The sequence below is a fragment of the Somniosus microcephalus genome, chromosome 9 (genome assembly GCF_052327205.1).
Source record: "Somniosus microcephalus isolate GS21.2 chromosome 9, FLI_Smic_1.0, whole genome shotgun sequence".
NCBI classification, from domain to species: Eukaryota; Metazoa; Chordata; class Chondrichthyes; order Squaliformes; family Somniosidae; genus Somniosus; species Somniosus microcephalus.
In genome coordinates, this window is record NC_140995.1 from 91,133,327 (window position 1) to 91,148,437 (window position 15,111).

A 15,111-nucleotide genomic window follows, 5' to 3' on the forward strand; every position below is an offset into this window, starting at 1 on the left:
ATGAATCGTCCGGTGATGCTGCACCCAACTTCAGTAGGAGCTCGGAAGTCATGTCGACCAAATCAGCCTTTTCTGCCTGCAACCTGCTAACAAGCGCCTTCAGTTGCTGCACATCTTGTTCCACCAGATTAGAGCACGCACCTTCAGAAACCGAATCAGCTTTGATTCATTTGGCCTCCTCTCGCAGACGGTTTGTGTGCTCCTGCTCCCTTTTCTCCCTCAGCTGCTTCTGTTGTCTTTCCAGATTCTCCCATTCGGCGTCATAGAACTTTTTCATTGCTTTCATCTCTTGTTCGAGACGGCAACTCAATTGCTCTAATTGCTGTCGTAATTTGAAATAAGTTTGAGTTCGAGCTCGGTGTTCCTCAGTAATGTATATGTCTGTAACTTGAACAGACTCAGAATTCTCTGTCAAGCTATGTTGTTGTTGTTCAGAGGAATTCTGTTCTGAAACTTTGTTCTCCTCTGGAGCATAAGCCTTTATGCCCACATTCGTTCTACCAACCTTAGTCAGCAAGTTCATTTTAGACTTGTCTTTCATGCTTGGGCTGGTCTTATCGTCATCCGTTTCAGAGTTTGAGCTGATTGTCTGCCCCGAGTCCTCACTCGTTATTGCTTTGAGGTAGTGCCATTCCATCTCTATTTTCCTGATCCACTCCCGTCCTAGAAGTGGTGGTCCTCCCTCAGGTAGTACGTATAAGTCCATTCTGGGGTGTTCTTTGCCCCTGTCTCTCACCTTGACTCTTATCTTTCCCATGGGGTATACTTTATGCCCCATGTATGTCTGCAATACGAACTTGGTATCTCTCAAGGGTATATGTGAGAATAGCCGGTTGTAATCCCTTCGATTTATGACTGATAGGGCTGATCCAGTGTCCAACTCCATTTTTACTTGGACTCCGGCTATTTTTAGCATGACCCAGATAGTTTGTAGGTCAGCTTCCTTACTCACATTGTGAATTCTCAGACTACCCAGTTCCTGGCCGTTTGGGTATGAATCCGAATTCTGTTCGTCTGAACTCTTCTCAGCCACCTTGTGTACTTTGTTGTACTTTTCCTGTGATGGCTTTTTTTGGTTGTTGGTCTTCTTTCCTGACCGGCATACTTTAGCTATGTGCCCCAGTTTGCCACATTTTCGACATTCCTGGTTTTTAAACCAGCATTGGTTCTGGTCATGTGTTGTCTTCCCACAACGATAACATTTCGTTGTACCCGAAGTAATTTGATCCACACTGAGTACCGCTGCCTTTAGCTGCATTTCCGCAGTTCCTTTCGCTGCGGCTTCGTGTGATGCTGCAATAAGGACAGCCCTATCAAGTGTAAGGTCGTTCTCTTCGATCAGTCGCTTTTGCGTTCCTTCCTTCGACAACCCGCACACGAACTTGTCTTGCAATGCCTCTGTCAGATTTCCTCCAAACTGGCAGTATTTCGCCAATCTACGCAGTTCGACCAAGTATTCTGCGTTGCTTTCCTCTTTCCGTTGCGTTCTCGCATAAAATTTGAATCGTTCCGCCAACATCAGCGGTGTGGGGTTAAAGTGATCCTTCAGAACAGCAACAATATTAGCGAAGGTCTGATCCGCCGGTTTAGCTGGTGATAGAAGATGCTTCAATAACCCGTATGTCTTCGCGCCCATCGAGTTTAGCAAGGTTATAGCTTTATCATCATCTTCTATTTTATTGGCCTCACAATATATCTCGATACGTTCTACGTACGTGGCCCAATCTTCCACCTCGGCATCGAAGTTGTTGATGTTACCATGCTTAGGCATCTTCACTATCTCTCACTATCTTTCTGCGAAACAACAGGATTTCTCTTTAACTTTTTAACTTTTTCTTTTTTCCAAAAATGGCGGGTTCCCGCGCTTGTCTTCTTCCCCGCCGACTGGCAAAATGGCGGTTTCCCGCGCCTGACTTCTTCCTCTGGTGGGAGGGGTAAGCTTTGCCCTCAGGCGACGACCGCTGGTTTACGGGGTTTGTAGCCTGTGCGCCGGCTTCAGTTTATTCTGAAGCGCGTGCTAGAAAAGCCGATCGCATTCCTTGTTCCCCCCCCCTTCTTTTCGGCAGGGGCAACCGGCGCTGGGGACAACCAGTTGGCGTCGGACAGATCCAGCTCCTGGTCCTTCACGGCAGCTGCTGCAAGCCGCTGGCCGGAACCTCGCTCAGTCTCTCTCTCGGGCTCTGTCTCTCCCGCTCGCGCGGCTCTCGCTCGCTCTCTCTTGGGCTCTGTCTCTCCCGCTCGCTCGGCTCTCGCTCAGCGGCTTTAAACACCTCTCCCAGACCTCCCGCAGTCCGGTCCTTTCCTCCCCGGCTGCGGCTGATTCTTCGCGGGTTATTTAGTTATTTATTTATCTATTGCCTCCGCGCCTTATGATCCGGTCGCAGCGCTTCGTGGCCTCAATCACTGTCTGGCCTTTTTCACCCCAATCGCGCCTCCCAGCTTCTCGCAGTCCGGTGCTTTCCTCCCCGGCTGCGGCTGAGTTCTCCGTGGCTTATTTATTTTTATATCTTCCCGCGCCTTACGATCCCGGTCGCAGCGCCTCGTGGTCGCGGTATTTGTCCGGCCTTTTTCGCCGTCGCGGTCTAGTCGTCTCACGACGCTCCCCAGCCCGCTTGTACCGCGGCTTCTGCTCCACGCTGCCCCAGTCTCAGCGCCTCTGGGCCCGACTTCTGTCCGGCTCCTTTCCCCCTCGACCGTGGTCGAGTGCACCGCCCTTATCCTCCGTTTATTTGTTTCTATTTTCCCTTTACTCACAGTCACCGTGGCCGACTTGCTTCTCGTGTTGATCGGCTCACTCACCACCGTGGCAGAAGGGACAATCCGTGCCTGTTGCTGATGGAAGACTTCGTGTTTGAAATCTTCCTCCTTTCTTGGTCTGCAGACTCGAGTTTTCTCTCAGCAAAACGACGAGGGCGGGTGCCTCTTCTTGACGCTCGGTACTTCTTCAGAAGTATTGTTGCCGCAGGGTAAGATCGAACTCGTTGCCACTGTAAAGTCTGTGGGTTGTATAGCGAAGTAATACACAGACTACAAGAGTAACTTAAACAGGACTTTACTATTCGAAGGTCAGGGCGAATCTGCCCAATAAATTCTGCCACAGCACTTATATACCGGTGTGGTCACCGTCGGTATTACAGTATACAGCAGCCAGGATAAAGTAGTGCCACACCTAAAATAGTTCTCTTAAAGGTGGACGGTTACATAAAATAGTTCTCTTAAAGGTAGAACGGTTACATACACTACAGTGCATTTTGGACCTTCTGGCATCCTAAGCAGCTCTTAGTTAGGTCTTCGATTTGTTGATCGATTCCCGGCCACCACACATAAGCCCTAGCAAGGCTTTTCATTTTCACTCCCCCCAGATGACCTTCATGTAGCTCCTTTAGCACTCTCTCCCTTAACTTGGGTGGAATCACCACTCTGGATCCACACATCACTGTCCCCTGGCATACTGACAGCTGTTCTCTTCTGGATGAGAATGCTGGCAACAGTGAGTCGCCATGTGTTGGCCATCCCCTCACCGTCAATTCATATACCCGTGACAGCGTCGGATCATTGTGGGTCTCCTTCTCTATATCCGCGTTTGTTACTGGCAATCGTTCAATTATCGACGAATAAAATATCTCGATAGGGTCCACTGCTGATGCTTCCTCCACAGTAGGCAGTGGCAGGCGCGATAGCCCATCAGCATTCCCATGCTGTTTCGTGCCTTTATATTCTATTTCATATTGATTTGCCCCTAGAAACAGGGACCATCTTTGTAACCGCTGTGCAGTCATTACTGGCACGCCCTTCTTAGGATTAAAGATGGAGACAAGTGGTTGGTGGTCAGTCAGCACGGTGAACTTCTGCCCATGCAGATAATGGTTGAATTTTTTTACTCCCCATACTAGGCTGAGGGCTTCCCTGTCAATCTGGGCGTAGTTGCGCTCGGCTGAGGTTAGTGACCAAGACGCAAAGGCCACTGGCCTCTCCGACCCGTCTGGGAATTTGTGCGACAGCACCGCTCCAATGCCGTAGGGTGAAGCATCACATGCCAAACGAATTGGTAGTGCTGGGTTGAAATGGGCCAACACTTCTTTTGATGTGATCAATTCTTTACACTTCTGGAAAGCTCGTTTACGTTCGTCATCCCACTCCCATGGTACCCCTGTTTGCAGTAGGGTGTTCAGCGGGTGTAGTACCGTAGACAAATTTGGTAAGAACTTGTGGTAATAGTTTACCAGCCCGAGGAACGACCTCAGTTGTGACACATTTTCCGGTGCTGGAGCCTTGACTACTGCCTCAATCTTGTCAGGGGACTTATGTAACCCCTCTTCATCGATGACCTGGCCGCAATACGAGATCTGTTTCTGGAAAAACTCGCACTTCTGGCGATTAGTTCGTAGCCCATATTCCTTTAATCTGGCGAGCACCTTCTCCAAGTTAGCGAGGTGATCACCGTCATTTTCGCCCGTGACCAAGATGTCGTCCAAATAACACTGGGTCCCTGGAATCCCTTGCAGGACCTGATCCATCGCCCTTTGCCAGATAGCCGGAGCCGAGGCTACTCCAAGCACCAGCCGGTTGTATTGATAGAGACCTTTATGGGTGTTGATCGTAAGGTAATATTTCGAAGCTTCTTCTACCTCCATTTGCAGGTACGCCTGGGCTAGATCAATTTTGGTGAAGCATTTACCACCAGATAGCGAGGCGAAAATATCCTCAATTTGTGGAAGCGGATATTGCACCGTGTGAAGGACTGGGTTCACTGTCACCTTAAAATCCCCACAGATGCGGACCTTCTTTGGTTCCCCAGGCATATTACTCAACGACCTCTTCATTACAGGGACGATGGGTGTAGCCCACTCGCTCCAGTCCACTTTGGACAGTACTCCTGAACGTTCCAACCCTTCCAGCTCTGCTTTAACCGCTGGTCTGATCGCATAAGGCACTGGTCTGGCCTTCAGAAACTTTGGGCTTGCATTATCCTCTATTTTAATTGTTGCTGTTATTCCTTTTAGTGTTCCTAGTCCCTCCTGGAACACTTCTTTTGCGTTAGCATTTTTGACAGTCGGCCAGGTGTGACGTCGTCATCCTTTTTGGCCTCCACCTTCAGTGCCTGTATGGAATGCCAATCTAAATGTATCTTCCGGATCCACTCACGTCCTAGCAGTGGTGGTCCTTCATTTGGCAATACATATATATCCATTTTAGGTATTTCCTGACCTTTATATGTCACTTTCACCCTTATTTTTCCTTTGGGGTAGACTTTTTTGCCCCGTATACGTCTTCAAGACAATCTCTGTAGCTTTCAAGGGTATGTGTGAAAATAGCCGCTTGTAGTCTCTTTGATTTATGACTGTTAGAGCTGACCCTGTGTCCAATTCCATTTCCACTTGGACTCCGTCTATCTTGAGTGTAACCCAGATAGTCTGGTGATCCTCTATTTCGGTTACATTATGTAGTTTCAGACAACCCAGCTCCTTGCTTCCGGAGTCTGTGTCACTTTTCTGTTCGTCTGAACCACTGTCCATCACCTGGTGTACCTTTTTGTACTTCTCCTGTGGAGATTTCTTACTGTTGGTTTTCTTCCCAGACCTGCAGACTCTTGCTATGTGTCCTGCCTTCCCACACTGTCTGCACACTTGGTCCTTGAACCAACAATCTTTCTGGTCATGTGTTGATCTGCCGCAGCGATAGCACTTCCCTGTTCCATAGGTCATTTCGTTGATGCCGTATTCTTGCGGTCTCCGTTGTATCTCTGCAGCGCCCCTTGCGGCTGCTTCATGTGATACTGCCATATTGAAAGCTTTGTCCAGCGTAAGGTCCTTTTCTGTTAGAAGCCGTTTCTGGGTTCCTTCACTTTGTAGCCCACACACAAACTTGTCCCTTAACGTGTCTGCTAGTCCCGCTCCAAACTGGCAGTATTTCGATAGCTTGCGCAGTTCCGTTAGGTACTCAGCATTGCTTTCGTCTTTGTGTTGGTTCCTTTTATGGAACTTAAATCGTTCTGCTATCAGCAGCGGTGTGGGGCTTAAGTGGTCCTGTAGGATTTCTACTATGCTTCCAAATTCCTTGTTTACCGACTTCTCTGGGGTTATTAGATTTCGCAGCAACCCATAAGTTTTTGCACCCATGGAATTTAACAGAACCAGTGCTTTATTAGCATCTGGCACTTCATTCACCCTGCAGTACACCTCAATACGTTCCACATATGTCGCCCAATCTTTGACTTCATTGTCGAACGTAGAGATACTGCCACTCTTCGGCATCCTTGGTTGTGCGTTAACTATCCCCAATGGCGCCTCCCGCTCTTCCCCTTCTTCTCCGCTGGCACAAAATGGCGTCTCCCGCGCTTTCCTTCCTTCCCGCGCTCACCCATCTTCTCCACTGCGGCTTCGCAAAATGGCGTCTCCCGCGCTCTTCCTTCTTCTCCACGGCTCAATGGTGCCTCCCGCACTCTCCCTGCTTCTCCGCGGCTCAATGGCGTCTCCCCTTGCTTTGCCCCGCGGACCCTGATCAGCCCGTGATCCCTGGCTGTGCTCTGCGTGTTCTTCTCTTGATATTTGTCGACGCCGCTCAGTCTAGAACCCGGCTGTTTCTTATCCTCTCTCCGGTTTGCAGTATTTTTCCTCGACGCCGCTCGGTGATCAATCCCTGGCTGCGCCCTGCTCTCTTCACCCTCTTCCTTACCCCGTCGACGCTGCCCGGCTCTCTCTCTCTGCCGTCGGTCGGCTCCAGCCGCCGCTGCTCGGGAAGGGTCTGCTCTGGACCTGTCGTCGGTCTCTTACTGCTCGCTGTGGCTGGGGAACTAAGCCCGGCTCTCCACAGCCTCCCCAGCGAAGTTGGATCTCTGCCTGACTGCTGGGCGGTTGCTCGCGGTCGACACCCGTGTTCCTGGACTTGACTTTTTTTTTGTTTAATATTGCAGGTAGATTCGCATCAACACTCGTCGCCACTGTTAGATCCGTGGTTCAGTGGATAAAGAATTACACGGATGCTGTACATAACAAACAACAGGTCTTTACTGGAGGAGGGTCATCTCTAGACTGGAGTACAGAGGCATGCGCACAGCTTATATACCGGTGTGGTTACTGCCGGTACTACAGTATACAGGAGCTGTAAAAAGTAGTTCTGGCTTAAAGCACATACACTACAATTTCCACTTGTGGTGCAGTAGTGGCACATCCAGAAGTCCTCAAGTACATTTTATGCTTTGGTCTCCTCAATTTAATAATTATGCAATACTCCCAGCACAAAGTAATCCATGTGGTTTGGAGGCTGGGGCTGGTGAGATATCAGCAATAGATAAGAGCCCTTGCTCTACCTGTGCCTGTGCATGGCACTTAGACAGTCATCTGTATTCTAAGCAAAGCTATGTCCTTTTTCATTCTCAGAATGTGGATGTTGCTGGCAAGGCTGGCATTTATTGCCAATCCATAGTTGCCCGAGAAGGTGGTGGTGGGACTTCTGTTTGATGCAACAAAGTGGCTTTCTAGGCCACTTCAGAGGGCAGTTAAGATTCAACCACGTTGGTGTGGGACTGCAGTCACATATAGGCCAGACTGGCTAAGGACAACTGAATTCACTGATGAACCTGTTAGATTTTTACGACAATCTGATAGGTTCATGGTCATTTTGCTGTTTTTTATTACCAGATTTTTAAAAACTGAATTCAAATTCTCAAACTGCATGGTGAGATTTGAATTCTCGTTCTCTGGATTACTAGTCCAGTAATACACTACCATATTTGCTTGTTACAAGTACTATAATTGTTAAAGTGTTACAATTACAAAGTATTTACAGCATAGAAACAGGCCATTCAGCCCAACTGGTCTATGCTGATGTTTATGCTCCACACGAGCCTCCACCCAACCCACTTCATCTAACCCCATCAACATAACCTTCTATTCCTTTCTCCCTCAAGTGCTTATTTAGCTACCCCTTAAATGTATATATCCTATTCACTTCAATTACTCCCTGTGGTGAGTTCCACATTCTAACCACTCTCTGGGTAAACAAATTTCTCCTGAATTCCCTATTGAATTTATTAGTGACTATCTTATACTTATGGCCTCTAGTTCTGGTCTCACCCGCAAGTGGAAACATTTTCTCTACATCTACCCTATCAAACAGTTTCATAATCTTAAAGACCTCTATCAGGTCACCCCACAGTCTTTTCTTTTCTAGTGAAAAGAGCCCCAGCCTGATAGATAAACGGGCTGGATTTTACTTACCGAGACGAGTTGGGGGCGGGACTGCTGCCTTCCGGGTTCTAGTCCCACCCCCTGACGAACAGACGCTATTTTGCACTGATTGGCCTTATTAAGCCTGCCCTGCGGGCTTGCTGACCAATTAAGAGAAAGCCGGTGTCAGATGACATCAGTTGATGACGCTTCAGCTGGTTTTCTTAAAGGCATATGCACCACACTTGTTTGACAGATGAATTGTCAGTGTTTGACAGCATTGAAGTGCTGTCAAACACTGACAATCACTGTACACAAGTGAGCCCTTGCATCCAGACTCTCCAATTACTCTCTCCTTAGCATGAAACAGATGGCAGCTGCAGCTGAGATTGCAGAAGCCATTTGTCACTTCTCCTGATGAGATGAGGCCACACAAACACTTCACAGCTTGTCACCTGCAGAAACATCTAACCACATTAAAAATGACTTTCTCAACATTTCCTTACCTCTGATATTAACCATTATCCCATGCATCCTTCACCACTTCTGCAGCTGTCATCCAAACACCAACATAACAACTCACTTACCCTGGCGGGGTTCCCCGACATCGGGAAGCCTGCAGCAGCAGTTAAAAAATTGGGAAAAGCCTCTTAACTGCCTGTTAACTACCTGTTAACAGGCAGTTAAGTGTCTATAATCCTCTTCCCGCCGCTAGGAGTCGGGTTCCTGTGCAAATAGGGGACCCGACTCCCGGAAAGATCAGTTGGAGGTGGGTTGGGAGCGGGTTCGGGACCCGCTCCCATTCTTTTTGACTTTCCCAGCAGTCCTGCCTCCAAACACGCCTCCTCAGGGCTGGTAAAAATCCAGCCCAACCTCTGCTCTGGTATCAGTCTAGTAAAGCTTTTTTGCACCTTTTCTAATGCCTCTATATCCTTTTTATAATATAGAGACCAGAACTGTGCACAGTACTCCAAGTGCGGTCTAACCAAGGTTCGATACAAGTTTAGCATAACATTTCTGCTTTTCAATTCTGTCCCTCTAGAAATGAATCCCAGTGCTTTGTTTTTTTTAATGGCCTTAATAACCTGCATTGCAACTTTTAATGATTTATGTATCTGAACCCTTGATCCCTCTGTTACCCTACCCCATTAGACTCTTAGGGGGGAAAATTGGGTCGTGCCCCCTTTGGGGAGCTAACTTCACTGGAAGTGCCCTGCCTCCCTCTCGGGGCGCTGCGAGTGAATATCGCGGTGATACGTGCCGCGGTACTGCAGGCCTTCCACCCCTTATTAAAGGGGAGAGGCTTAGTGCAGCGCGACCCGGGGCCCAGCAGGGGCACCAGGGATCGGAGTGCCGGCAAACGAGTCTGGCACTCGAGAAGTGCTGGGCTCACGGCGCGCAGCCAGCACTCTGTGGGGGGGGGGCTGCACAGAAGGCCGGGGACGGCAAAGGGGGCAGGTGCTGGCAGGCAGCCAGCAAGAAAAATGGCCGCCCGGCACCTTCCCTTTAATTTGCACTGCCCCGGCCACAGGTATGCCCCTCTGACCCTGTCGGACATAGCGTCCGGTGGTAAGCCAGGGGGCGCTACCAAAGATCGCAGCTGGGGCACGAGCAGGTCGCTGTGCACAGCGATGACGTCACCACCGGCTGCGCAGCGCCGCGGGGTGCTAATGGTTACCACCGCCACTAACCTCCCACTGAATTTCGTGGGAGGCGTTAGCGGCACCGCGCCCAGCTGCTAGTTACTTGGCACCGCGTTAGCGCCCGCTTAAGGAGGCGCAGATCAACCAAATTTTTCCCCCTTATTTTCCAAGGAGTAAGTAGCCTCATTATTCTTCCTACCAAAATGTATTACCTCGCATTTATCCGTATTGAAATTAATTGCCAATTACACCCTCATTCTGCAAGTTTATTAATGTCTTCCTGTATTTTGTCACTGTCTTTCTCTGTATTCCTCCTTTAAGATGCTCCTTTAAACCTACCTCTTTGACCAAGCTTTTGGTCACCTGCCCTAATTTCTCCTTACGTGGCTCAGTGTCAAATTTTTTATCTTATAATACTCCTGTGAAGTGCCTTGGGACATTTTACTATGTTAAAGGCGCTATATAAACACAAGTTGTTGTTGTATTGAAGGGATAATTACTAGTCCTAGCCCTTTTCGGGCTACCCCGGATCAGGTGTATTCCCCAGACATTCGCCTTCAACTAAAGTCAGAGATAGCCGAATCCTGTAAGACGCTTAAATGGGTCTAAAGTTCCAGACTATCTCTCCCTAAAGGAAAGGAATGACTTGAAGATGTTACCGTCCTCCAGGTAGTACTTTAATAAGTTTAACTAGACTGTAACCTTCCAGATATTATGAGGGTCCGGAAAACCCCCCCAGAATTCTGCAACTCCTCACAAAAGATGTACAGAAATTGAGTTCGTGAGTTTGATACAGAAGTACTCTGAGACAATTCTAAAAAAATATAGATTTATTAAAGAACCAACATGTAGTTAACAGCTGGTGAATTCAGTCGCAACATTAACAATTCAAAAACAAACAGCTTACATTTCTTATCCTCAGAGATCCTCATTCTCAAATCTTATCTTGAGTGATAGCTGCACCTCCGGAATGATGGTGGTCCACTTATTCCACCTGATTCTCAACAGTTTGACCAATAGCTTTTTTACTTCCTGGTTTTTACGTTCCACCAGCCCCGCTGATTGCGGATGACGTGGCATGCTGTGCGCTAACCCAATTCCCCTTTGTTTGCAGTAGTCTTTAAAGACCTTAGATACAAAGGCTCCACCTTTATCAGAGTGTAAGATTTTGGGTGCACCAGCTACAGTAATTATATCAGAAATAGCCCTGGCAAGTGTGTTTTCCAAAACAGTTTTTGTGGGGATCAGCCAGTAGAAGGAAGTGCATCCATCTACACAAACGAGAACATGTCTATATCCCAAAGACGAGGGAAGTGGTCCAATAAAGTCAATAAAGAATTTTCCCATTGGCTCATCAGCTTTCACAGGAACCAATGGTGGTGGCTTAATTAGTGATGACTTATTGGTTAAATAGCATAGCTCACAATTTGCCACATATGTTTTACAGGCTTTAAGCATGCTTGGCCACCAATACAAGGAGGTCAATTTGCAGAATGTTGTTCTGGCACCACAATGTGCTTGACTTATGCCCTCGTGAGCTTCTGTTACAAGCTGTTCTTGTTTGTGTCTTGGGGGTACCTCTCGGTTTCCTTTGGGCAACTTAACTAGTACAATACCCGTAGGGGTTTCCGAGTAAAAATACTTTGGTGGATATCGTGGTGGATTCTCTTTTGTTGGGTCTAATAGCTGAATCAGTTCCTCATCCTGATTAGCTGGCCATTCTGCCCTAGTGATTACACTAACATTGGCAGACCCCTCTCGAAGGGGTGTCATGCAGACCGAACGTTTCACTTGTTCATCTGCAAGACTGTTTCCTTTTGCATGTACTGTCCCAGTGGTATACCCGTTTACATGAATCAGCTGACAATTCTTTTTCTCCATTCTCGAACGGTGAGTATCTTCCCACAGTGTGGGTTTAATAAGGTTTGCTTTCTCTAAAGCATACCGTAATGCTGTGGCTTCAGCATATTGTGCTGTCTTATGGCCAAGGGTTGTAGACAGTAATTCTTCTGGATAAAAAGAATAGGAACCTCAAAGTCCCTACTACTATCCCCATCCCAGCTGAGGATTGTTGGGATGTCTCTTTTTAATCGTCATTGACGACCCATCACACTAAATAACTTGATGTTACTCTGTAAGCGGTCTCATAGGTATTTGTCTGATTCCCTCCTCCGTATCATCACCCTCCATGATGGGGAGATGCTCTATCTTTGCACATTGATTTGGATGGCGTTGTAGATAAGGATAGTATTTGTTAATGAGTTGCTTGAGGAGGTCTTTGCCTCCCCCCTCTAGGGAAGTTTAATCAAGCTGTGTTCGAACATGTTTTTCCCTGTCATCCTGGTCTGTGGATGCTTCTACAGGTCTGGTTGAAATTTTAAGGTAATGTTTCATATCTGGTTGTCCTATAATGAGGGAACAGGCCAATTGTAGTACCAGTCCTATGTCTAGGGTTACCGTAATTCCATATATAGTAATAGGTATCTTGTAAAAATTAATTATTTTGGTTTTGTCTTGTGTGAATCCCCCTAATGATTTTTTACAAATTGGGCTTCCCAAACCTGTCCACTTAGTTTTTATAATTGCAGGATCTATTACAGTGTAATCAGCTCCCGTATCAAACAGGGCCTTCACTTGTGTGTTTGTGGGCAAGGTTGCCAAGGCATAGGGGAATTCAAAAGGCCCTGGCTGGGTGTCGGGCCTTCAATCCTGGGATTGTTAATCCTCAGGATCCTGAGCTTCATTTGCTGCTTTATCTTTAATTATTTTAACTGATTTTTGTTCCTCCCTCTTGGGGGTTTCATGTTTTCCAGATCCCTGAGGGGGTTTGTCGGACCGTTTACTTTCTTGACTATCCTCCTGTTGAGGTGGCAGAGGATTCCTCCCTGGGCTCCTCTAGGGGTGCTGGGCCAGAAGACGGCGGCGGGTCAGAGCTCCCCTCTTCCCCAGACGCCGGAACGACTGGTGAAACCGGGGAGAGAACAATTCCCAGCTCCTCCAGTACGTCCGGCACCAGAGACGCAGCCAGGGGGCCATCCTCCTCCCCGCCACCAACCTCCGACCCAGCGGATGGGGTGTTTTGAATAAAAACCTCTACCAGGTCGAGCAGCCCCTGGGAGATGTCCGGGTCGCATTGGGCGAGCTCATTATCCCCGAGCTCGCCCGACCCAGACCCCAGGCCGCCCGACCCGGCGAGGGGTAACGGCACCGATAGAATGTCAATTTCATTTTCCGCCGCGGGTTGTTCCGTGACCCCCCCCACGGGCAGGGTCTCGTCCCCATCCCCGGGAGGCAAGCGCCGGACAGACACATCTGCCTCAGCCTCCCGAGGGACAGGCGACCCCTGCCGATCGCTGGTGATGACGACAGCGGGGGGGGGGCGCACCCGCGGCGGGCGATGACTCCCCCTGCTCGGAGGGACCTTCCTCCTCCCGGTCCTCCTCCTCTTCCAGGGGGTCACGCCTTTTTAGCACGGAGGGAGCGAGGGAGACCTCCATGTCTGCAAAGGCCTCCTCCTCAGCTCCATCGGCGGAGCAGGTTTGTCGGGTTCCTCGGGCCCGAGCCCAGCCGCAGGTATCGGCGTTACCGCTGCGGCGGTTGCGGCCACAGGCTCGGGCACGAGGCCCCTCCCGTTCGCGTCTGCCCCGATTAACTCCGCGAGGAGCGCGGGTGTAAGGGGCTCAAGGGGCAAAGGCTGGCCATCCACGGGGGGACCTGCCCTAAGGTGTTTATTTTTTCCCCGCGCCTTCTTTCCGGCTGGACACGCTCCCTCCCCCGCGTCGGAGGCCTTGGTGGCATCGGCCCCCGACGTCAACCGCGCATCAGACGTTCTCGACGCGCAGGCAGATCCGGGGGGAGGAGCGGCGGCGGCGCCAGCCTCGGCCGCACGAGATGATCCGGCGGCCTTGGAGGCGGGGCAGTTTTTCCTAATGTGCCCCACCTCCTTGCAGGCATGGCACCGCACACCGTCCGACATCCAAAAGACGCGATAGGTGGTCCCCTCGTGGAGGACGACGAACGCCCCGTCGGTGTCCTCCTCCCGCTGGATAAACAGCTGGCGCCGGAAGGAGAAGACGTGGCGAAGGCTGGCCTCTCGGAAGCCGAGCGGGATGGGCGTGATCCCCAACCTCACCTCCCCAAGTTGACGTAAATGGGGAAGGAGGAGCTCACCAGGAACATAGGGCGGGACGTTGGAAATGACGATCCTCTGCGCGATGGCCTCGAGAGGATCCACCGGCAGGAAGGTCCCGCCCACGGTGAGCCCCTTGGCGACGGCCAGGGACACCGCCCGCTCCGACCCCAGGAAGAACACAGCCTTCCCATACATTTTTGAGGCCGCGACGATGGCTGAGGGGCCGACAACCCCAGCCATGGCTTTAACGCAGGCCTCAATGGTCATAGTGGGGTGAGTGTAGCTCTTCACCCCAAGCTTTTTTGTTATTAATCTGAATGGTGACGGGGCAGCAGAAGCAGTGGGAGCAGCTGTGGCTGTGGCTGCCACTCCCGCATAAGTCCTGGCTTGCCCCGCCACCGGCGAAGATGCAGTCGCCATTCTGGGGTGCTTTTATAAGGGCTACACTCACCCCAAGTCACAGGCCTGAAGGTTTTAATGGCCTCAGGTATTTTTTTGGTCCTCTATTGAGCAGAGGGAGCTGTTTAAATTGAAGGCACACCTCTCCCCCTTATTGATTTAAATTGGGAGAGGGGCCTTCTCCCCTCTGCTCAATAGGCAATTAATAAAAAGAGATGAAAATGAGGTGCCTCAGAGAAATAGGCAGAGAGAGACAAAGAGAGAGAGAGAGGGGGGTGGGAAGGAGGGAGGCCGCAAGGGCAGTGTTGCCACTCAGGATGGTGGGTGGGTGTTGGCAGGGGTGCACTCTCCGATGGGATTTAAAAGTCTTTGGTGGTGGTGGTCTTCTGGCAGGGGGAGAAGATGTCTTCACCTGGGAAAGCTGGAGAAGCCCAGGCTCAGTCCTGCAGCAGGTCTTAACGATGCAATTAATGGAATTAAAGACTTCACCTAGGCAGCTCCAGCTCTCCCAGGCCAGGCAATAGAAGGGGTGCTTATTAGTGGTGTGCGTGGCCTAGCTTTTAACAAGAGCCACACACACACACACACTACACCCCTTGATGATCCGGCCTTGTTTCTTCTTTTCTCCCCCCACCTAAAATACAAAGTCTTTGGGAGAGTGCCCCAAAAAGCACCCTCCTGCAGATGTTCAGAAGAGATGATTTTGTTCTTCCCTCCTTCCAAACAGTTGGTGGTTGTTGGTTGTTTCTCTCCCCTCTCTCCCTCTCCT